Below are 25,767 nucleotides of genomic sequence, written 5' to 3'. Positions count from 1 at the left end.
TTTACACTAATTTAAAAAAATGAATAATTAAAATCAATTTCATCTTTTTTAATAGGTAATACGTTTACATCTTTCAAAAATCACAAGGTATGAGAAGGTTCTGAGTGGAATAAAAAGCAATTGCTCCACACTGGTAATAAGTCTGTACAAAGGCCTCATTATGATAGTACAAGAACAGTCAGAATTAGTGGAAATTTGTGGTTTTCCTTCCACATAGCACTCAGCTGTACATGGTCTCAACAACTTCAGCTTCACAACAGATGGGTCAACATATATGCATTTGGGAACACAGACCATTTAGCTGATTAAATAAAGAAAAGGAGAACTTATCTGGCTGATTAAATCATTAACAAAACTTCTGTAAGTAGTTTTTGTAGACAACTTGATTTGCAGATTTGAGATGTGTGTGTGTATATACGAGTCCGCAGGTACAATCATCCCTCAGTATCTACAGGGATTGGCTCCAGGACCCTTCCACAGACTATCAAAACCCAAGGATGCTCCAATCCCTTACATAAAACAATGCACTGTTTCCATATAAACTCACACTTCCTCTCATGTACTTAAATCATCTCTAGATTACTCTTAATACCTAGTGTAGTGTAAATGCTAAATACATTTTTATACTGTATTGTTTAGGAAATAATGATAAGAAAAACAATCTGTACATTTTCTGTACAGATGCAGTTTCTGTTAAAAAATATTTAGCGAGAGCCCACAAGAGAGATATGAGGATAGATAAGACACCTAAAACATTAGCTAGCATTTGTTGCCCTCAATGCAGAGAAACTAAAGCAGATACCTTAAAAGCAACTGAGGCCAATAGGAGAAGGGGACCAGGAACTAGAGGAAAGGTTAGATCAAAAAGAATTAACCTAGAAGGTAACACACATGCACAGGAAATCAATGTGAGTCAACTCCCTGTGTAGCTATCCTTATCTCAACCAGCAAAAACCCTTGTTCCTTCCTATTATTGCTTATACTCTCTCTTCAACAAAATTAGAGATAAGGGCAAAATAGTTTCTACTGGGTATCGAGGGGGTGGGGGGAAGAGGGAGGAGGCAGAGTGGGTGGTAAGGGAGAGGGTGGGGGCAGGGGGGAGAAATGACCCAAGCATTGTATGCACATATGAATAATAAAAAATAAAAAAGAAAAGAAAAGAAAAGCAGAAGAAGGAGGCAGAAGTGCTAACGTCCAGAGTAATTTGATGTGCAAAAGACTCAACCAGCCATTACTGGGAGGAGGCCACCAGTCAAGGAATGTGGGCAGACTCCAGAAACAGGAAGAACAAGGAAACTGATTCCCTCCTAGAGCCTCCAGAAGAAACCAGCCCTGCTGACACTTGAGACCACTTCTGACTTCTTAACATCCAGAACTGTAAGATAATAAATTTGTCCTATTCTAAGCCAAAAAAAAAAAATTTTAATCCATAGTTGGTTGAATCCAGGGATGTGGAGTTTATAGATACAGAAGGCTGACTATATATATGAATTTAAATGTAAGTATATTTTATAAATGTATAGCCCTAAATTATAGTTATACATAAATGATTATATGAAACCAACTAATTGTATATTGTAATATTTACATAGTTTACATCATAATTATAAATTTCTATACTAGATCTATAACTATAAATACATATATGGATTTATTTATGAACCACTTCTTTGTAACCCAGTCAGCTGTGCTTTTTCAAAAACTTCTGATATAAGTACCAGTTTCTTGAACTGAAAATGGTCAATTTATTTATTTTGTTTCTTTCTATAAACAACAAAAAAAGTAATCTTTATTTCATAAAGGTTGGTTGTGATTCTAAACTTTTTGGGTTTTGGATGGGATCAATCATAATTGAGAAATTCCTGAATATGATTAAGGAAAAGTGTCTTTTACTCCTGTCCCTATCTGTTTAGTAGCTCCCTGTTCATACCCAAAAGTTAACCATTGCTATGCATTTCTTGTTTAGCTTTCAGAATTTTTTAAATTAAGCAAAATGTGAATATCTATCTTTTCCTTTTAACCTAAATGTAACATTATTATTCACACTAATCCAAGTAGTTTTTCTCTTAATAATGTATCTTGAATTTTTCATATAAAGTTCTCTTATTTTTGCAACTGTCCTTGAACTCTCACTACTTCTGCCTCAACCTTCTAAATATTGAGATTACAGGTGTGTGCCACTACATCTGGCTCAGATTGATTTATTTTTTAAACTTCTATATATGAGAGAGAGCATACAGCACTTATGTTTCTATGTTTAACTTATTTTACATAACATAATGTCTTCCAGTTCCATCCATTTTGTTGCAAATGATAAGATTTCATTCTTCTTAATGACTGAATGAAATTCCACTGTATACATATCCTAGTTTTCTATATCCATTAATCTGTTGGTGGGTACCTAGGCTAATTCCATACCTTAGTTATTAAGAATAGAGCTGCAGTAAACATGGGAATACAGGTGTCTCTTTGATATGCTAATTTCATTTCCTTGGACACTTTCCTAGAAGTGGGATGGCTGAATCATATGGTGGATTTATTTTTAGTTTTTTGAGAAACTCCATACTGTTTTCCATAATGGCTATACTAACATTCTCGCCAACAGCGTATAAGAATTTCTTTTTTTTCCCATATCTGAGCCAGCATTTGTTATTTTTGTTTTTTATAATAGCCATTCTACAATGAAATAGAATTTCATCATAGTTTTGATTTGCGTTTCCCAGATGACTGATAATATTGAGCATTTTTCAGATATTTATTGACCTTGTGTACACCTTCTTTTGAGAAGTGTCTATTTAGATTATTTGCCCATTTTTAATTGGATTACTTGCTTTTCATTGTTGTTAAGTTTTTAAGTTCCTTATATATCTTAGATTTTGATCCTTAGTCAGATGAATTGTTAGTGAATATTTTCTCTCATTACTATGAGAATGTCTCTTCACTCTGTTGTTTCCTTTGCTACCCAAAAGCTTTAGTCTGATGTACTTCTGTTTGTCAAATTTTTTCCCCTATGCTTTTCAGCCCTATTGAGAAAATCATTGCCTATACCAATGTCTTGATGTGCTTCTCCCATTATTTTCTTCTAGTAGTTCCAGAGTTGTAGGTCTTACATTTAAGTCTTTGATCAATCTTGAGTTGGTTTTTGTACAGCATAAGAGAAAGGGGTCAAGTTTTAGTCCTCTCCATATTGACATCCAGTTTTCCTACCACCATTTATTGAAGAGATTGTTCTTTTCACAATGTTTGTTTTTGAAGTCTTTGTCAAGAATCAGTTTGTTGATGGGTTTATTTCTTGGACCTCTATACTGTTTCACTGGTATACAGTTCTGTTTTTATGCCAACACCACACTATTTTGTTACTACAGCTCTGCAGTGTGTCTTAACATCAGGTATTTTGATATCTCCAGCTGTCATCTTTTTGTTCAAGATTGCTTTGGCTAGGGCTGGTGGAGTGGCTCAAATGGTGGAGCACCTCCCTAATAAGTATGAGGCCCTGAGTTCAAACCCCAGTACAGCAAAAAAAAAAAAAAAAAAAAAAAAGATTGCTTTTGGTATTCGAGGTCTTTTATGTTCCTATATAAATTTTAGGATTGTGAAGAGTGTCTTTGGTATTTTGATGGAAATTGTGCTGAATCTAGAGATTGCTTTGGGCAGTAAGGACATCTAACAGTGTTCATTTTTCCAATTCATAGTGTGGGTAGTTTTTTTTCCCAATTTTTTGTGTTCAATACCTTTCATCAATGTTCTATAATTCCCACTGTAGCGCTTTTGTATTTTCTTGAGTAAGTATTTTATTTTTTTGTATTTATTATGAATGGAATTGCTTTCATGGTTTCTTTCTAAGTAAATTCGTTATTGCTATATAGAAAAGCTATTATACTGATTTTTGTATTTTAACTTTCCTGAATCTTTAAGTGTACATTAAATTGTACAAAGTAATGCATAACACTCCATACATGCAGATAATGTACTTTGATCACATTCACCTCCTCTATAACTCTTTTTTTTAATCTCCTTCCCCCTTTTTCTTTCTCCTTCCACTTCCCTAGTAATCCCTCCTTTTACTTCCATGGCCTTGTTTCCTGCCCCCTCCATCTTCCACAAATGAGAGAAAACATGTGAATATTTGTCTTTCTGAGACTGTATTATTTCACATTACTTGTTGATCTTGAGTTCCATCTATTTTCCAGCAAACAACACAATTTCATTCTTTTTAATGGTTGAGTAAAACTCTATTGTGTATATATACCACATTTGCTTTATTCGTTCCTCACTGATGGACACCTAGACTGATTCTGTAATTTGGATAGTGTGAATAGTGCCATGATAAATACTGGTTGTCTCTATAGTAAGCTGACTTAGGTTCTTTTGGGTATATATCCAGAAATGGCATGATTGGATCATATGGAAGTAACGTTTTTAATTTTTTGAGGAGCCTCTGTACAGTGGCTAGACTAGTTTACATTCACATCAGCAGTGAGTAAAATTTCCTCCCTCTGTCCCCTCCCTGAATCTTTGCCATCATTTGTTGTGGTTTTTTTTTTTTCTGATAGCCATTCTGACTGGGGTAAGGTGAAATCCCAATGTAGTTTTATTTGTATCTCCCTATTGGCTAAGGAATTGAACTTTTTCATGTATTTATTGGCTATATGTACTTCTTCATTAAAAAAGTGTCTATTCAGCCAGGCGTGGCGAATCATGCCTATAATTTCAGCTACTTGGGAGATGGAGATCAGGAGGATAGCAGTTTGAGGCCAACCTGGGCAAACAGTTGATGAGGCTTCCATCTCAACAAATAACCTAGGCATGGTGGTTCATGCCTGTAATCCCAACTATGCAGAGAAGCTTCAGTAGGAAGATCATAGTCTCAGCAAGACCCTATCTAAAAAATAACTTAAAGAAAAAAAATCTAAAGGTGTGGTTCACATGGCAGAGAGTTTGCCTAGCCAGTGTAAAACTCTGAGATCAAACCCCAGTACCACCAAAAAAAAAAAAAATTGTCTATTCAGTTCCAATGCCCATTTATTATTTGGGTTATTTGCTTTTTTTGCTGTTTAATTTTTTGAGTTCTTTATATATTCTAGCTATAAATTCCTTATCAGACTATCTGGCAAAGATTTTCTCCTATTCATGAAGGGTCCTCACTTGGTTGCTGTTTCTTTTGCTTTGCAGAAGCTTTTTGGGAGCATTTTTCTTCTCCCTTTTCTTTTTTTTGGTGGTAATAGGGTTCGAACTCAAGGCCTCATGCTTGTGAGGCAGGTGCTGTGCCCCTTGAGCCATGTGCCCAGCCCGAGAAGCTTTTTAATTTGATACAATCCCATTTGTCAGTTCTTATATTTATTTCCTCAACTATTGGAATTCAATTCAGAATTCACAATTCCAATGCCTACCTTATATCTTCAAGGGTCTTCTCTAATTTTCCTCTACTAGTTTCAGGTCTTTAACTAAGGTCTTTTGATCCATTTTGAATTGATTTTTGTATGGGTGAGAGAAAGGGACCTAGTATTAGTCTTCTACATGTAGTTATCCACTTTTCCTATTACCACTTGTTAAAGAAGCTTTTCACCAATGTGTGTTTTTAGTGCTTTTGTCAAGGATCAGATGCCATACTTGCTTGGGATTTGTTCTGGGTCTTCTGTTCCATTGGTCTACATGTCTGTTTCTGAGTCAGTACCATGCTGGTTTTTGTTACTGTGTATCTGTAGTGTAATTTGAAGTCTTTGAAGTCTTTGCTTCCTCTCCCTGGGAAAGGGATATTTCAAAGACTTGTCTTTAAGTTCATATTCTTTCTTCCACTGGATTGAGTTTGTTGTTGAGGCTTTCAACTATATTTTTGTCTTATTCAGTTCCTCATTTCCAAGAGTTTCCAAGTATAGTAATCATGGTTTGGTTTTTTTTTTAAAAAAACCTCTTTTTGCTCAATTTCTCATTCTTGTCCTAACTTCTCTTCCTAATTTCATTTAACTATTCACCTGAATTCTCTTCAATCTTGTTGAGATTTGTAGTCTTTCTTTTATTTATTTATGGTGGGCCTGGGGTTTGAACTCAGGGCTTCATGCTCACAAAGTAGGCACTCTACCACTTGAGCCATGCCTCCAGGCCATTTTGCTCTGGTTATTTTAGAGATAGGGCCTCACAAACTATTTTCCTGGACTGGCCTCAAACTCTGATCCTCCTGATCTCAGCCTCTCAGTTAGCTAGGATTACAGGTGTGAGCCACTGGCTCCTGGCTGTAATCATTCTTTTAAATTTCTTATCAGGTATTTCATCCATTTTGAGTTCTTTGGAACTGTTGGTAGAGAGTTACTATGTTCTTTTTTGGAGGCATCATATGACCTTGGATTCTTTTTCATATTTCTTGTGTTCCTCCATGGATATCTCTTCTTTTTTTTTTTGTAGTACTGGGGTTTGAACTCAGGGTCTCACACTTGCTAGGCAGGTACTCTATCATCTGAGCCACTCCATCAGACCTGTTTTGTATTGGGTTTTTTTGAGATAGGGTCTCATGAACTATGTACCCAGGCTTGTTTGAACAGTGATCCTCCTGACCTCTGCCTCCTGAGTAGCTAGGATTACAGTCATGAGTCACCAGCTCCCGGCTTCTCTTCTTTTATGTGGTGGCCTTCTTAGGAAGTTGCTTTCTCCTGATGATGTTTCTTGGGGTGTCAGCTTATTATGCAGTGTTGGCTTTGATTCTAGCTGGGTGCCATAGCGTAGTCTGCCTATAGGTTCTTTGGCTGTGATCAGTGAGTATGGACACAGTATGTACCATGGCAGAGTCAGCTTTGTGGGCCATGCATGAATGGGGACACTCTAGCAGTTCATGTAGGTGTTGTGTAGACAGTAGTGGGTAGTTACTCCTACAGTGGGAGTTTTGGCTTCTATGGAGTAGTAGAGGCTTCTACAGGCACTGTTAATTCTAGCTCTCCTACTGCAAGGGCCTCTGCTGCTGGCAACATCAGCAGCAGTGAGGGAGTCAGAAGCAGTTTCCCTCTGACTAGTCAGTGGTATGGGCTCAGATGCTACATGGTGGAGAGGCAGTGGCAGGAACCACTGTATCCCTGTATGGCCCTCACACCCAGTTCTGACAGCTGTATGTGGTCAGACAAGGTGGTCTCATAGGTGGAGTTGTAGCAGAAACTGTGCTGTTCTCTGTTGCTTTGGTAGTATACCCATCCTGGAGTTGGACCTTGACCAGAGGCAGGAAAAGTTGCACTTGCCTCCCACCCCAAGCTGTGCATGCTCATAGACTAGACAACAGCTAGAGTCACAGGGCTACTCAAGGCACCCTCAGCAGCCCCTGTGTTCAGGGCCACAGCAGGAAGCACAGTGTTTCTTCCCCCACCCTGTTAGTAACAGGTGCCTGAACATAGAAGAGAAGTATTGGTGGGAACCACGAGGGTGCCTGCCTTCAGTCCTGGCACTGCTAGGAGTCTGCATGTAGGTGGCCATGCCCTTGATCTCAGAAGAGAAGCTCACTAATCTCCTAGTTCTCGAGTGTGCCCTCCACTCTCCTCTATGTCACAACATCATTCCCTACAGTGCAGGACACCCAGTGGACTTGAGTAAGAGGAACCTGGGCCAGGTTGGGCTTTCAAGGTAGCTCCTCCTGAATCAACCCAGTGCAATGTTTGTGGGTTCCCAGAGATGGGAATGTGCAGGGGTTTCTTACACATACAGCAGACAAAAACTCAGACAATTTCCTTTTCAAGATGGTGCCTAGATACAGCATCTCATGTGTTCTGTGGGAGATGACGTGAGAAACTTTTCCAAAGCAAGTTTCCCACCCAGATTTCAGTTACATATATCTGTGGATTGCAAGTCTGTGACAGTTGTGAAACTTTCCAGTAGTTAGGATTGCTAGTATTCAGACAGATAGAGTTTGCTAAGACCCTCTTTCACCATTATCCTTCAAGAGGGAGACTCCCTATCCCTGGCTGTGGAGCTGGCGTGGCGTGGCTGAGGTATTTTGTTTCTCTTTCTATGCCATTATTATAGGTTTCTGAATCTTATCAGGTTCCAGTCTCTCTCTTGCTAATTTCCAGTGTTCTCCCATGTACTCACTTCAAAATGCAACTATACTGTGGTTCTTCCTTCTAAAAGAGGGAGTGAGTGCTGGATAGCCCTGTTCTGCCACCTTTGGTCTCTAGACCAAATTCACCTTTTATTTTCCCAATGGCTTTAGAACCTGGAGTCATAGTTAAAGCAATCCCTACTTTGAGATTATAAAGTTATTATCTATTTTTTCTATTCCTTTTGCTATTTTACTTTTCTACATTTAATTGTTTTTTATCATATTGAGTTTGACTTGTGTTCAGTGTGAGATTCTAATCTAGCTGTATTTTTCCAAATGGCCACCCAATTGTCCTGACAATTTATGCACTCATAAGTTGGCATCTTGACCATTTCCCCTAACAATGGGCAGTTGTTTAACATTCCAGGTATAAGTCTGAGCAGAATGGTATAATTTATTTAAAGTAGACTGTCTTGGAAGCTAAGAGTAAGGCCAGCAGAGAAAAACAGCTTCTAGACTTTAAGGCAGTGAATCCCAGCATTGGGAGTTATCAGAATTAGCACATCTGCTTGGATCCTTTTGGACCCAGCAGCCTCCCTTTCATGACTTAGCAGTGGACCGAGTTCCTTTGCACCAGACTCTCCTGGAACATGGCCTGTTGCTGTTCTAAAGATGAGGAAGCTTAGCCATTGGGTTTTCTGATGATTTTTAATGTCATATGCCTTCCAACACTTATCTCTAGCTATCATAGAAAACCCTTTTGTCAAAAGAAAGAGTAAATGAGAAATATTTTTCCTGTCAATTCCAGGGGCATATGGATAAGCTCTCTGATTTATATGTCAGGAGTTTCTTTCTAATTTATTTTCTTGGCAAGCTGAATGTGATTCGCCTTCACATTTACATATTCCCTATCAAAGGTTACATTGTTTGGTGGGACATTTGGTATTCTTTCATGTTTATTAAACTTCTATTTATTCTACATAGTTTCCAATGGGTCGAATAGCTTCTGGGGTCCTCAGTTCCAATACCTAGAGGACTTTCCTAAGTTGGGATTGTTGGGGGATGGGAGAGAACTTCCTGGAAGTGTTTTGAAAAGGTAGATACATTTTTCTTTTTTTATTAGACTTTATTCATTATAAAGAGGGGGATTCATAGTGACAATTCCGATTAGGCTTATATTGTACATTAGTTACATTGGCCCTATTGTTTCTTCCCCTGAAGATACATTTTTTCTACACAGAATAGTTCTCCCCATATTTACTTAGGAAACTAATATGTTGAAGCTGAAAGGACGAACATAAGAATAATCTGGGAAAGTTTATCCATTTTTTTTTGAAACTAGCATCATAGATTAGGTTAATTTTTGTTCTTGTATCCTAATTACCATGACTCTTTGGGATTGCATGAAAAAGCAATTATTTCTCCCTCATTATTTTCAGCTCAGAGTCTATGCTTGTGATTAGCCCAGGAATCCTACGAGATATATATGAAACCCAGAACTGTTACATTTTACTCTCTGAAAACTTTCAAGTCTTAAAAAAGTCCTTCTTGGGTGCTTTGAGGAATGGATTTCTTCTATTATTAGATAACTAATGATTAAAAACTGGCTTAAATTATACTGTAGCCCAGAAATCATTGCATTCTTTCTTCTGTGCCTGGTTTGGCAAGAATTCCCAGCCAGAAGATTAAAAACTCTGACCAAAGGTGTAATATATCATACAAATGTATTTTTGGGGGGAGAGGGGTTGTCCATGGTTCCTAACTCCCTCCCCATGGGAGGCTGTAGCTCTATAAAACCCCAAAGGCCACGGTTCAGAGAACTTCTGGATAGCTGAACACATGGAACTTCTTTGAGCATGGCGTGTCCTGATGAGGCAATAATGGCAGTGTCCCTATCCATACATCTTGCCCTCCCCATCTCTTTATGTCCTTGTAATGTTCTTTATAAAAAGCTGGTAAACATAATTGTTTCCTTGAGTTCTGTGAGAGTCTTGAACAAATGAATAGAATCTGAGGTGGGGGTTATGGGAGCCCTGATTTGCTGCTGTTGTTCAGAAACACAGGTAAAACAGCCCAGGCACATCTGGTGTCTGAAGTTATCTGTGTTGTGAGAGTATTGAAGAAACTGAGTTTAAGATTTCTTCCTCTGTATTCTTCAGCGAGTCACACTATAAATTTCTCATTATGGGAAAAAAGTTCTCATGTATAATAAATGCAAAAGGACCCGAATTTAGCTTAACTATCTGAAAATTGAAGAAGATTCAGGGCTAAAGTCATATAAGGTATGAATCTGAGAATTATAATCACAGAAGTATAGATTTCACTCATTCTCTGAGTGCCTCACTTTTCTAAGTTTATAAACCAAGGTTAATGCCCCTACAGGTGTTAGATCCCATGCCAAATTGTAACTGGGGTGTAAATATTATGCATCTAGATATTGTAATTATTTCTAATAGGCTTAAGGTAAAATGAGGGTACTCAAAAAGGATTTCCTACTTTCAGAATGACTGATACATGACTCTTAATAAAGAGATTTTTTTTGTGGTAGTAGAATCTGAACTCAGGGCCTTGTGCTTGATAGGCAGGCACTCTACAATTTGAGCCATGCTGCAAGCTTCAGTAAAGTGTTTGTTTTTGTTTTTGTTATTGTTGTTTAGTGTTTTGTGGGGTCTTCTTTGTTTTGGTGCTAGTGATTAAACCCAGAGGCTAGCACATGCCAAACACAAGTTCTACCACTGAGCTACACTCCTGGCCTCAATAAGAGGTTTTACTGGTTGTTTGCTTTTACTACAGTTTTGAGTAAGATTCCATTAGTTGATGTTAGATGACGGCCTTTCTGCTTTAAGAAGAAGCTTTCTTTTTCTCCTCTAAAATACTGAAATATCAGTTTCTAGACATTCTATTACGTATTAATTTCCTTGCCAAATTCTGTATCTGGGCTTCTCAGACTGAAATTGAATTTGATGTGCAGATTTCCTTCAGACGTGGCTATGTCACTACAGACTGGAGCTAGATTGTTCAACATTTTGAAGGGCGAAGTATTAGGATTATATATGATTGTGACCTTTTGTTTATATTCCAGTTTACTTTTGTGAAAAAGCTAAGGGCTAAGATGCAATCATTATTAGGCTAAAAACTTAATAAGAACTTGAGTTTATTGATATTTATGTGCTTTTTGAAAACTGATAGGAATTTGCCAAACTACACTTGAGGCAACTTTACCTAGAAGAATAGCATTCTTTTTTTAGGTATGTGACATATAATTTCTTACTTGGGAAGTTTATAAAATAGCAGTTTAAAATAGAGTTTTGGCTTTACTTTTAGCCTGGTATTTAGTTAAGACTCATCTAAGGAATATAATTCTCCTTTCACTAAAGTTGGCATGTTATAAAAAGGACTATGGCACTTCTTTTTAGTTCAATTTTAGTACTCATGTGATTATACTCCCAATGTGTTTTTTTTTTTAATCTAAACTCTTATTTTGAGAATGAGAACATATGAGAAACTTATTTATTTGCATATTTACTGAATATTTGCTGTTGACTACTATTTCATTCAGTGCTACATTCTAGGAGTTCTACGATGGATTAAGGTACATTTCCTTTTGTGAAGAAATTTGTAGGCTACAGTCAAATTGAAAACAAGTGATTACAATGCTGATTATTCATATGGATATACAAGTAACTTTCCCTGGAAGCAAAATAAGAGTCCTTCAGTCTGCTTGGGGTAGCATTGTAGCTGAGATGTGAATTATGAGAATATTTTTCTAAATGTCAAGGCATTAAAGGAGCATCATGTACAAAGCATGAATGTGTGAGTATTTTTTTTTTTTGTGGTGGGACTGGGGTTTGAAATCAGGGCTTTCTGTTTGCAAAACAAGTGCTCTACCACTTAAGCCAGGCCTCCAGTCCATTTTGCTCTGGTTATTTTGGAGATGGGGGTCTCTTGAACTGTTTCCCCGAGCTGGTTTAGCAATCTCAGCCTCCCAAGTACCTAGGATTATAGGAGTGAGCTACCAGCACCTGGTATAGTCTTTGTTAATAGGTGGTTTTAGTAGAGAGAGAAGCTGGACAAGACAATGTCGATTAGATGTATAGTCACACGAGACTTCTTTCTGCATCATCTTTACCTTCTAAGCTGTAGCATTCTTTTCTCAGAGGCAGAATCTGTCCCCCAAAAATTATTGTAAGGTGAGTAAAGAATAGGATGTCTGTGAACTGGCTAGCTTTGAAAAAGTAAGCCAAAGACATGTAGAAGATTCCCCCAAACCATTTGTGTTTCCATAGAAAGAGCATGAGTTAGAGATGACAGGCAAATTGAAAGAGAATATGTGTTACTATGGCAGAAATTTAAAGGAAATATGAGACCCAAGGAAAGAATGTAGATGATGATAAACATTGAAAAGTTTTGAATTGGGTGTGGCTTTCCACTTTCACAATAGTGAGAGAGGGTGTTCAGTGTTCAGTGTGAAGGAGGAATTGAAGAAAGCAAGACTGGAGGCCAAGCTCTCTTAGGAGGCGATGGTGTACTCAGAGAGAGACGATTTGGATGGAATCAGGGATTGTAGAGCTGTTTAAGAGCTAAAATTCATAGGACTTAAAGTTTGATGGGATAAGGAAAATAAGAAAGAAGAAAAAAAGTCTAGAATGACTCCTTGATTTATAGCTCAAGAAACTGTCGTTCACTGAGATGGGTCATACAGAGTGAAAGCAAAAGGACAGATTCGGTTTGGGACGCACTCAGTTGAAAACGCTTGCAGGGTTTCCAAGTATAGATATTTACTGGAGGTTGGATAAATGGGTCAGGAAAGGGATGTGGGCTAGTGACAGGGACTAGGTGAGGTGATTAATAATTGGGTTGTAGATAAAGGTCCAAGGCATGGGTTAAGTAGCTTAGGGAAAATTGGAAGTATAGGAAACCAAGACGGCCCTGCTTCTGTACATCACAGGCCACAAAGAGAATTGGGGTGTATGTGGCGGTGCAGCCATAAGCCCATCTTTTCTTTCTATCCTACATATGTTTTCTGCCTTAACTGGAGTATAGTTAGGTAATTTACACTTCAATCTCAGTTTAACAAAGACAATTCTGTCGTTTCATTCAAATTAGTATATTACTAGAGTGTAAATTAGAGGCAAAGTTTCAACTGCAGACATTAGAACATGACTAATCCTGAAAATTTTTTAGCTGTAATAAACTCAATTGATTGGTGCCCATAATAAATATTTATTTAGAAATTGAATAGGAAATATTAATAACAGTTACAAAGTCATCGATCAAGGTCTAGTCCAGCAGGTGGCTCACACCTGTAATCCTAGCTACTTAGGAGGCAGAGATCAGGAGGATTGCAGTTCAAAACTAGCCCAGGCAAATAAATAGTTTGGGAGACCCTATCTCAAAAATACCCAACACAAAAAAGGACTGGTGGAGTGGCTCAAGGTATAGGCCTTGAGTTCAAACCCCAGTACCACACACATGTGGAAAGAACAAAACAAAAACCTAATTTAATCTAATCTGTGAAGTTTTTGCATTTATTCAGTATGAGGTTTACAGAAAATGTGGACATTTATATAATGCTATATAGTGTTTCAACATGAAGATTTATTTTGGGCATTGACTGATTTTTTTCCATCAGAGACTAAAAAAGATCCAATTATTATGAGTTTTAGCCAACATATTAAATAACTAAATATGTATGAATTATTCTGTCATTGGCAATTTGAATATATTTGGGCTTAGGAACTGAATCTTTTATGTGATGGTATGGGTACCAATCATGGTTTTTAAATTACTATAGGAAAATTGAAACTGCTTCTGTATATTTTATGTGAAAAAAGAATCCAGGGGAAGGTTGAGTACATTCCAAGTGAGATGAGACACAGCCAGGATATCAGCATTGACTGGTGCTATGTAAGATGCTGCCACTGGCAGTTGTCATGGGTCATTCACTGGCACGGCCACTGCTGCTGCTGGCAGTACCACCCTGTATGTGTGCCACCAAAAGACTGTGCTCTAACACCACTGCAGCTGCTGTGATGAATCTTTGACCCTGAGCCTTTGGGTACTCCATTAAGTTTTAAAGTCTAGGTAGGAGCTTCTGGTTGTGTCTGCTGAACCTGCCAGGTGTCAGGGAATCTTTCTTCTTCTTTGGTTTCCATAGTGAGGTACGAAGCTCTAGTCTCTTCTTAGCTTGGGATTTCTTCTAAGTAGAATGTGAGCTTTATATGTTGAGAAGCCAACAGAATTGAATGTTCCATATAATATCAATACGTAACATTTGAAAATGCTTTGCAGTTTGCAGTGTGCCTTGACACATTTTTTCAGTTGATTCTTAGTACAATCTAGAAAATATTCCCATCTTTGAGATGAGAACACTCATTTAAGCATTAGCTCAAAGAGGTTAATTGTTTAACTCAAAGTTTCAATGCCAGGGAAGAAACTCAAATTTTTGAGTGCCTGTGATATGTTAAATAGAGAACTAGATGCTTTCATACACATTTTCTTATTTGATTCTCACAAAACTTTATGACACGGTATAATCATCCCTATTACTTCCTAGCAGAGTAAAATAAAGGCACCAGCAAGTGACAGAACAGGGATATGTTTAAATCTTCTGACTGCAAATCCTATTCTCACTCTGAGGACTGCCTTTTCAAGTTCTCTCCCATTGTCTTCCAACACTTTCCATCTTGGTCTTGTACCAGCTCCCATTGTACTATGCTTGAACCTTAGAAATACTTATTGAATAAATTCATCTCTGAAAGTTTCCCCAAGGCATTCTCCATGTGAGAATACTCTGTAAAGTTATTTTCTGACAGTTTTCCTCTAGAGTGCTGGTCAATATGAAAATGCAAAATGGAAACAGATTTGTTTCTAAGGGATATTTCTTTACTCTGGCCATATTTCATATCAAATATGTTGCAGAAACATAAACACTACCAAATGCTGAAAATGCTAAAAATGAGGCATGTTTGTGTGGTACACATTCTATGTGATGTGTTTTTCACCATCACAGCTTCAAATATTTCTTCTATATTCATCACTCCCAGGAGCCCTGTTTTCTCACTCAGGGGCTTATGTTTGGGGAGAACATCTTGGTGGTGTCAGCCCCGGAAAGAATAAGGGCTCAACTGCTGTTACCTGGTCTCTTTTCAACTCTGGTAATCACCTGAGGGTCTAAGAATGCCACCTCCCAGCAGGATCAAGCCCATGCCTTAGGCATAAAATTTAGTTTCAGTCCCAAGTGTTGCTTTTGCAGACTCTGCATTTCTAGACTTAAAGATGAAAGAACTGAAGACCTACCTGTGCTTCCTTGCCTTAGTTTATCTTTCTGGATTTGACCCTTGCCTGCCTATACCTCTAGGATTGCTCACACTTTTTTGCTTGGCCATGTCTCCCAACCTATATAATTTTTTTCAACTCTCTTTTAGATTTAGATTTCAAGTTAGAGGAGTTTGATCCATTGGATATCTATTCACAACTGTAGAAAAGATTTGCTGTAGACAAAATCTGGGTAGGCCTAAAGTCTTATGTCTTAAGACTTTAGGTTAAATAAAGATTTAGGTCTTTATTTAACAACTCCATGTTCTCTTCTTTAAGCAATCAGATAAAGAACAGTTGAAGATATCTCAGAAAGGTTGTTCATCTTTGGATTATAAGAAGATAACTTGAAGAAAAGCCATTAGGAAAAAAGAAGCAGCTCACAGGGAGGTAAGAGGACCTATAGAATTGAAGTTGATTATAAAACCAAACTTTAAGACACAAAACCTGGAGTCTATCTAAATGCTGGTGGTTAATGCAGCTCTAAAGGAAGGTGGAAAGTACACTTTTAATCATTTATTTATGCATTAAACATTTCTTGATTTGTGTATCTGATTTTTAAATAAAGAAGTTCAAGAACTTCTCCTCCCAGTCTACTTGAGATAGACTCTTAAACCAATAGGTCACAATGTAATGTAGCAAGAACTATACAGGACATGGTAACAACAGGGAGACGATATTTGAGCAAGATTTGAAAATACCAGACTTCACTTAGGTGTCTGTGATCAAGCTTCCCTTTTGAGTTGCTCAGGCAACACAATAGAGCTTCAATCATTGCTGGGTATGGGTGGGAATGTGGAGCTTGGAGAATATTCCAGGGGGAAGTCTCCATTAAAATGATAGCTTTGTGTAAACATATATATTCCTCTGTAAAAGAAAATCTTGCAAATTATTTGCTTTTCTAAACATCAGTATACATTGGGATTTGGAATTTGAAAGTATAGAGTAATGATTTGTACACGTACATTCTTGCTATGAATATAAAAAAAGAATACTTTTGCACAGAATTACTATTTCAACCCTGAAACTTCCTTTTAACAGCATTATTAAACATGCAAATACCAGCTGCCTTAAATTATTATTATGAAAAGTGCTAACTTAAAAAATGCTATATTTGGATCTTGATTTGAATAATTTAAAAGATTGTGCCTGCCTAGCCAGTGTGAGGCCCTGAGTTCAAACCCCAGTACCACCAAAAAATAAATAAAAAAATAAAAGATTGTGAATTAGAACATATCCCAAGTATGGCATGACTAACTTCAGAAGTCTACTAAAGCCCAATTATTTTCAGGTAGTATGGAAATATTTTTTTGTAACTCGAAGATAAACTTCTATCACATATTCTTAACTTTAAATTTATATTTTTCAATGTTTAGTTGGGAAATTAAATACCCTACTGATATGTAAATGCTGATAAATAGTATTTTTAATTAGAATTAGCCATCAGAATTGCTTGGCTTCTTCCCAGACCCATGCAATCAGATCTTCAGGGGAAAAGTATGGGAATATGTATATAAATTTTCAGATGTATGTCTCTGTGTAAATCACCATTGCTCACAGAGGTTAATGCTTTTAACTTTAAGCTCCATAAGGGCAGGACACCTATCTTCTTCCTTTTGTCCCCAACACCTGAATCAATAAATAGAGAGTCAATGGATAGATGAATGGTTTACTCTCTTTCAGATTTATTTACCATTTTCATCTATGAAATCCAGAACCCCAAACTAACAATAAGTTATTTTGTATTACCAGGCAGAGTGTCTGGCCTAAGTCCTCTGAGCCAAACCAGTCCCTGTTAAAGGACCTTATTCTGCAGGGGTGAAGCTGCTGTAATTCACTAGTTAACTACAGCAGTGCCTGAATTAATGCCTTTTCTTATTCCTAACTGGGGCTGCAGGAATATATCAACTGTACAGTTGACATGTATCAACAGTATCTCCTCAGACTCCGCCCCACAAGGGCAGAAAAGACTGGCTTCCTCTTCCTGTGTGCCAGGAAGCCACCCTTTTGTCATATCTGGTATCCCACTACTCTGTGGCTTGCAGAAAACGTCTGCTCTAGTCCACCAGGACTGGTCCTCGGAGAATTAAAAGTGTCTGACTCTTAAAATTAAAAACCAGAATTTTCATGACCATTTCCCCTGCTTTGAGTCATTTTAAAGTATGTTTTAAAAATCAATGCTAGAAAATGATTTCTTTGTTTTAGATCATTGCTACTCAAAGTGTGGTCCATTTTGAGCCGTAGCATCCTGGCTTGCCCTGGCAGCTTGTTAAAACACAGAAAGAATCTCAGCCCTCCCATCCTATACCTGCTAAATGAGAATCTGCACTTAAATAATGTCCCTTGGTGATCTGTATGTACATTACAATTTGAAAAACAACTGTTCTAGGTGATTTCTACCCTATTCCTGAAGTATCATCTCTGCCTCACTGGAGAGACAGTGACAGATTTACTGGAAATTAAGAATACATCTGGAAATTATATGCATTTTAGCCCAGAAGCCATCATCTTATTTACTGGGGAAACATGCCTCAGACAGGCTTAAGGCAAGGCTGGCCAATATCACCATCACTGTCTACAGTCACTTTGAAACTGTCATCCAGTGCCACTAGAGAGAGGCATATGAATTAGAAAGGAAGAGGTAAAATCACCCATGTTTACAAATTACATTATGATATATCTGGAAAACTTTAAAAATCATTAGAAAAAACTACCAAAATACTCCAGAGAACTTAGTAAAGTAGCAGGATTTAAAATTAGGATATAGATAGGAATAGCTTTCATATGTTAAAAAACACTAGTTAAAAAACCATAAAGACCGCTTTTATAATTGAATCAAAAACCAACAAAAGCACTTAGGTATTAGTTTAAAAAGGAATAGCTAAAACATACATGAATTAAAAGTTCTTGAAAGACACAAACATACATGAGCAAACAGTAAGCCATGATGAATCTGGATAGGAAAACTCATTATTATAAAGTATCTTTTCTGATAATACACTTCTTATCATTTTTTTTCTTGATGCTTAACAAATTGATTATATATCTCATTTGGAAAAACAATTAAACATAAATAGCCTAGAAAGCCCTAAAAAAAGAGAAATAATGAGGGAGGACTCAATCTTAAACCAGATGTTGAAACATATTACAAACTCTCTATAATTAGAAGAAAATTATATTGGCCAGTGAACAAACAGACAACTAATGGGACCACACAGAAAATCCAGAAATAACCCTAACTGCATGATAAAAGCAACATATGAAACCAGTGGAGAAATACAAGTCTGTATTTTAATACAAGTCTCTATTAAAAGTCTTTAATAAGCAATATTGGGGCAACTGGATAATCATAAGAAAAAGATAAAATGGATTAATTCTGCATTCTGTATACCAGTATAAATTCTAAATGGGTGAAAACTGGATCTATAAGTACTAGAAAAGACATGTATAAATTCTTTTATGACAAATTATTGAAAATTATGAATTCTTTTATGACAAATAATTGAAAAATTCCCAAATTTACAGGAAGGTTTGATTACTTTGGTTACATTTTTAAAAACAAGCATTTAAAAAAATTTAAAATGAACATTTTAATAAACAAACAAGCCTTAAAAGCCAGTGAAAAATACAAGTGAAACATTTTAATAAACAAACAAACAAGCCTTAAAAGCCAGTGAAAAATACAAGTGACATCTGGGGAAGTATTTACATACTCTCCTCATAGACAAAAGGTTAATGTCCCTAAATCTAAAGAGTTTTTATAAATTGAAAAGAAAAACAAACAGCCTTATAAAACTGGGCAAGAAATACATATGTAGTTCACAGGAAAATAAAATGCAAATGGCATTCGATATGAGAAGATGCTGCAATCCACTCATCATTAGAGAAATGAAAATTAAAACCACTTCAAAGTACCATTTTACACTATCAAACTGGCAAAACTCCAAGAGTTTAACAATTGGTTGTGGAGAAATTGGCACTCCCATACTTTGTTGATGAGAGTACGTCTCAGAGGAGGAAATTTGTCCATCTCTATCAATATTCCATAAGCATTGATGTTTTGATCTATGAATTCCATGTCGAGGAATCTTTCCCAAAGATTTGCTGAGGGAAAATATGGAAGACAATTTATGGTAGCAAAATAGAAAGCAACCCAAATGCCCAATGCCAAGGGACTAATTAAACTATGGTATATCCATCCAATGGAGGACCATGCAGTGATGAAAAGAAATAAACATGACCTCTATGTCCTGCTATGACTCTTACTAGGTCAAACAATCCCAGGGCAGAATAGTGTCTATAATATGCTAACCATTTATCTGAGAAGGAGATGGGAATATGAATATATTTATATTTGCATGTATTAATAAACAATGGATGCATAAACAACAGCTACTGAAAATGGTTATCTGGGAAGAGGGGAGTGAGGAGGCAGGTGTGGCAGGGATAAAAATGGATACTAGACTTTTCCAAATGTACTTTGTTTGATAAATGTACTTAGTTTGAGCTTGGGAGCATGTAGTAAATATTTTTACCCAATCTTAAAACAAAATTAGGTAAAGATGAAAAAAAAAAAAAAACCAAACAAACCCAACAACAATTGGGGTCTTTAAGAAATGGAAAGAAAGCTGGGCATGGTGGTACACATCTGTAATCCAAGCTACTCAAGAGGTGGAGACAGGATTGCAAATTCCATGCCAGCCCAGAAAGTTAGTGAGAGCATATCTGCAAAATAAAATAAAAAGAAAAGCATTAGGAGTGTAGCCCAAGTGGTAGAGTGCTTGCTGGACCATTACCTTTATACAACATGAGAAATCCTCCAGCAACTTCCTCTGGTCTCTATATTCCAAACCACTTCTCAACATTTTTGCTGGTGCCTCCCTTGTGCAAGCTACCATTTCTTATTTGGACAACTTTAATAACTCCTAAGCTTCTCTTTGCTTCCATCGATCCCATACTTCAGTCTCTTACAAGTCATTCTCCATATTGTTGCTAGATTAATCTTCTAAGAAATTAAATTGGATCAGATCTGATTACTGCTTAAAAACCCTTCACAATAGGGATACAATTAAAATTCTTATCAGAGTCTCTGTGAGCTGTCTCTACCTATGACTCTCCTCCTTTGTAGCTCTTCCTGAAATGTTTTATCCTGAGAGGCAAGTCTCAGCTCAGGTCATTCTGTCAGAGAAGTCTTTCTTAACCATTCCATTCAAAGTTGCCAGTTCTCCCCAGTGCAATTACCCAAAGTTATTCTTTCAAGGTATTTATTTATTTATTGTTGTTGTTTTGTTTTTGAGAGAGGGTCTTGCTCTATAGCCCAGGCTGTCCTTAAAGTCGTGGTCCTCCTCCCTTAGTCTTGGGAGTACTTGGATTACAGTTGCAAGCTACCATGCCTGGCTAAGACACATATTTTTCTGAAGATTTATTTGCTCATGTGGTTACTTGTTTATTGTCTGTCACCTCCCAATAAAATATAAGCTCTAGGAGAGTAAGGATCTTATCTTATTTACTCCTCATACACTTGAACCTAGAACACTGCTTGGTGCATGAGCAGGTGTTTAAGAAATTTGTGTTGAGTGAGTTTGCTTCTAAAGAAGATTTTTAGCAGAGTGTGAAATGGATTGTGGTTGTCCCTGAAAAGGGAACCTACCAAAAACTGAAAGACCACTACTATTGCAGCAGCCTACGTAGATGGTTATAGTGGCCATTTCAGACCTGTGTCAAATGGAGAAGAAGATACACCTAAGGCACAATCAACAGATTTTGAGTGACCGAGGGAAAAGAGATGAGGAGAAAAGAGACTTTGACCCAAAATTATATGTGCGGGGAGTGGGAGGGGTATCATTAATAGGAATGGAAACAGGAAAGAGGAGAGGAATTATGGATTCCGTTTTTGATCTATTAGGACAGGATACTAACAGGGAATTGGATATGAGGAATGTGACCCAAGAGAGAGAGGTCACCTCTGGAGATAGCACTTTGGGAACTGTTTGCATGAAAGTGCTAATTAAACTCTTGGGGCTGATTGGAAGCTGCCAAACCAGAGAAAGCAGAGGTCATGACAGACAGACTAGGGCAAGTCAGGGGGGGTCAGGCAGGAGGGTGGTCCCATGCTGGATGCACCTCAAGGCTGCTAAGGGTGAGGCTGATAGAGGATCAAGACAAGTCTCCAGGTAACATCATTGTCTGCTTTCTCAACTTCAAGCTTTCTCCTCTATAAAAGTTGTTTGTGTTTCTCTTCTAGTCTATCAGCCTATAGAAAGTTTACCTAAACAAGCAAATTTTTTTTTTTAAAAACCCACACTTTTTTTCCTTTCTCCCTTTAAAGTTCATGTCACAGTCTAATGTTACGGTTTGGATACGGTTTGTCCTTGAAGGGTTCCTGTAGTGGAGGCTTTGTCACCAATGTGGCAGGGTTAAGATGTGGTGGAACCTTTAAGAGGTGGTAGATGATTAGGTCATTGGGGGCATCACCCTTGGAAGGGATTAATGTAGTTCTTGTGGGACCCCTGTTGGTTCCCACCAGAGTAGGTTGCTATAAAAAGAAAAAGACTGGCCCTTCACTGGTCTCTGGCTTCCTGCCTCATTTCACACGCACTCCTGCCATGATGCCATCAGCCATGTGTGACACAGCTAAATGGACCCTCACCAGATGCTGAACAGATGGGACTCTCAACCTCCAAAACTGTGAGCTAATAGACTTCTTTTCTTTATAAACTCCCTAGCTTCGGGTATTTTGTTATAGGAGCATTTTTATTCTCTCAAATTAATGTTGATTTATTGTTTGCTGATCTGTCCACTTGTAGCACAATAGTAATAAAACAGTAAAAAAAATAAATATACATGCAGGAAACTCACGTATTTTCTTTCTTTTATTTTTAATTACACAAGTAATAATTGAATTCATCTTCTGAAAATTGTAAACAATTCTGAACCATAAGAAATTAAAAGTTGTCCTCAACATCAACCAAGAATTTTCTACTCTTTACCTTTTGGTGTGTACCCTTCTAGGTTTGTGTGTGTGTGTGTGTGTGTGTGTGTGTGTATGATTGAGAGAGAGAGAAATAGACTCAAGTGTGTAGTGTATTTTTTTTGTAGTTGAATTTAATGTACATTTTTAGTTTAATTAGACAATGGGGAAAGAAATCTCAGGCAAATTAGAGTTGTTCTAGTCAATTCCTTTGCAAAGACTTCAGGATCTGCATCAGCATTAAGCTCTTTTGCTTCCTTTGTGACACTCCTTCTATTCCAAATCCTTGGACTGTCTATATAACCCAGGAGCAGAGTGACCAATTGCCATTGTTTTCCGGAGACTGAGAGAATTCCCAGAATGTGGGTCTTTCATTGCTAGACTTGGGAAAGTTGGGACAAAACAGGCACGAGGTGGTCTGCCTGTCTGAGAATGGCAATGGGGATGTCTGAGAATGCAGGGGAAGAGCTTGCACTGAGTAATGGAGAATTCTTCTAAACCTTCTGTTTCTGGCATAAATTTCACCCTGTGAATCTTTTGGAGATTACATTAAATCCTGTCTCAGTTTCTATTTCATTGCCTCCTTCTATATTTTTTCCATGTTTTCCCCAATAGCTACTTTGGGGCACATGGTCCCATTTTGTTTTAATTTCCTCCTCAGATGGGGACTTTTTGGATCACTTTACTGTCCTCATTCTTTGTAATTCATAGAAAAGTCTCTCCCTCAGTCAAGCCCAGAGAGGTTCCCCAGGCCTAACATCCCAGGTGAGCTGGAGACTAGGACAGAGGTTTCAGAGCAAGGACATCTTCCTCAAGAGTGCACAGGTCACTTGGCGGGAGGGGAGAGAGAAGAAGAGAGGCTGGAAGAACATACTTGAACTTATGGTAGTATTTGTATTTTGTTCTAATGAAAAAGAAATTAAGTGCTTTTTGTGGTACTGGGGTTTAAACTCAGGGCCTCTTGCTTGCCAAACAGGAGCTCTACCCTTTGAGCCATGCCTCTAGTCCTTAAGTGTTATTCACATCGATGTTTAAATTGACACCAGCACCCACCCTCACGTGATGTCACATAGTCACATAACATAAGTGTGACATGTCCTGAAAGAAGAATGATGGTTCCACAATGTGGAAGGGAATCACAGTGTCATTGGCCTTGTCCAGCTTTGTTTATTTTCAACTTGTTACAAAGTTCTGCAATTTGGTTTATGTGTGCCTGGATTGTAAACGGTATGTTGCCTACATTTAGTTAAAGCAAACTTCACAGAAATATTACACTGACTTTAAAATACTGACACTTATACATAATGTAAGCACAACTGAACAAGAATAGTAATATCTGTTCCTCTCCCCATGTCCCCTCCCTCCCCCAGCTAGTTCTTCACCAGTCACCCTCCTCTGATTTGTTATTATTACTTTTCTCTAGTACTTATTTTATAATTTGCTTATTTACTGTGTCTATTATCTGCTCTCATGTAACTTTCGTGAGGATAGGGGTATTTTTTTGCTCCTTTATTGCCAGTGCTTAGGATAGTGCTTAGCACATGGAAGCACATATTGATAATGCTCAATAGTCATTGTATCAGACAACATGCAAAAGTGCACCCCTCTTGTTGCTAGGATTTTCCAGCCTCGCAAGCACTCACAGCACGTAGCCTGCTTTTACCATCTGTGGTCACCACTCAGCATTTCACCTATTCTTTTCTCCTGTCCCTGCTCACGTGGAACCTCTTGGGCCTCCTGGTTAACATGGCCCTCTGGAAGAGAGCAATGCTCTATCTGTGCTAGGTGCTGTCTGGATTGTTTTCATCCCCAGCCTTTCTTTATAAAGAGCCTTGGTGACAGTGTGAGGAAGGAGAGGGTGAGGAGATGGTCTTGAGCTATATCTACACAGCCATCTCCCAACTCCTGGCACCAGTTGGCACTGTGATTTCACGGTGGGGAGGGAGAATGGCTGAAGTTCTCTGTGGTGTTTCTTTGTCTGAGTCTATGGGTCATATTTTTGTGCAGAATTTCACGTCACTCCTTGAAATTTTTTTAAAGAAGTCATAATTAGCTTCATTTTCAAGTCTAGAACTGGACACTTCATTCCATAAAACAGAGTAAGTGTTCAATGGGATGAGCAGAAGAGTTTGGTTTTATAGACAGAAATGGGCTGAAGAAATAGAAAATGTAGATCAATACAGACCATTCTTGAATAGTTTCATCAGATTTTTGTCTTTACTCTCCTCTTTCTACTGGGGTCACAAAACTAGTTTTAACATGCTTAGAGATTCTCATGTGCTTTTCTCTTTACTTTTTGTCTTTTCCTCACAAAGCACCACTTCTCTTTATTCAAATATAAACTATCATTCTCATGCTTATGAACACGTGTGAGTATCTATATATGTCTGTGTGGGAGGCGGCAATGAGAAAGAAGGTAAAGTTATCTATTTTATCAACACCAAGCATTATTAATATAAAAGCCTCACATTAACATTGTTCGTTTACAAATGACATGTGATCTCAGACCTTACACTGTTAAAGTTTGAGTATGAAATGTCTTCCATAGACTCATGTGTTGAACACTTGGTCCCTAGCTGGTGGTGCTACTTTGGAAGGTTCTGGAAACTTTGGGAGGTGGAGCCCAGCTGAAGGAAGTAGGTCACTGGGCGCCATTATTATACCTAGTGTTGCCCCTTCCTCACTTTCTGCTTCTTGTCCTCCCTGAGGTGAATAGCCAGCCTCCTCCTGCTGCCATGACATTCTACCCAAGCACATGGGGACCAAGTGACAATGGAATAAAATCTCTGATACCATAAACCCTTCCCCCCTTAAGTTGTCAGGTATTCTGTCATAGTGATAAGAAAAGTAACTAATACATATCTCATACTTACCACCATTTCCTGAACTTGTTTATCTCCCTTCTCCTTCAGATAATACTACTAACTCTCAAGACCCAACTCAAATACCACCTCCTCTGTGAAGACTTCCCAGGTCTCCCAGGAAGAAGAAAAAAAAAATAACATTGACTTGAGTGAGTCAGGTTGGCTAAATGAAAGTTCATTGAGCAATCACCTTACTATGCTGGCTTCTCAGAATGTGTATGAATAATGTACAGAAATAAAGTGCTGTCAGAGGATCCAGTAGCTTTGAAATCACTAGGGAAACAGTTGCTAATTACAGAGGGCTAGTCGAAATCCATCTGAAGAGCTGCTGTGTGGATGGAAATAGGAAATAGTTTGCTTTGCCTAACGTGAAGATTTCTGACACATACTCACTCGCCCAGGGGCCGTGGCACGTCGCTTCTATGGGAAGCATTCCCAACTCTGACTCAGCCAGCCCCAGATCTCTACGGGGTCAGATGTCCTTCTCCAACTCCTGGGAGGTTTTCTTTCTTCTTCCCTCGTTCCCTCCCTTACTTTTTTCCTCCTTGTCTTTTCACTTTTTAATATTATGGCAACTCATGGCATGTATGACGTAAGAGAAA

General features: G+C 37.8%; 1 long non-coding RNA gene across 1 annotated transcript; it reads left to right on the top strand.

The window, feature by feature from the left end:
- Window positions 1-1,289: 1,289 nt before the first annotated feature.
- Window positions 1,290-25,405, top strand: LOC141425500 (uncharacterized). The gene is made up of 3 exons (XR_012450504.1): window positions 1,290-1,377; window positions 15,611-15,721; window positions 25,214-25,405. It is a non-coding gene; the product is annotated as an uncharacterized lncRNA (long non-coding RNA).
- Window positions 25,406-25,767: the final 362 nt, after the last annotated feature.

Source organism: Castor canadensis, chromosome 8, assembly GCF_047511655.1.
Source record: "Castor canadensis chromosome 8, mCasCan1.hap1v2, whole genome shotgun sequence".
NCBI classification, from domain to species: Eukaryota; Metazoa; Chordata; class Mammalia; order Rodentia; family Castoridae; genus Castor; species Castor canadensis.
The sequence above is the reverse complement of the archived record's forward strand: the minus strand, read 5'-3'. Positions and strand labels throughout refer to the sequence as shown.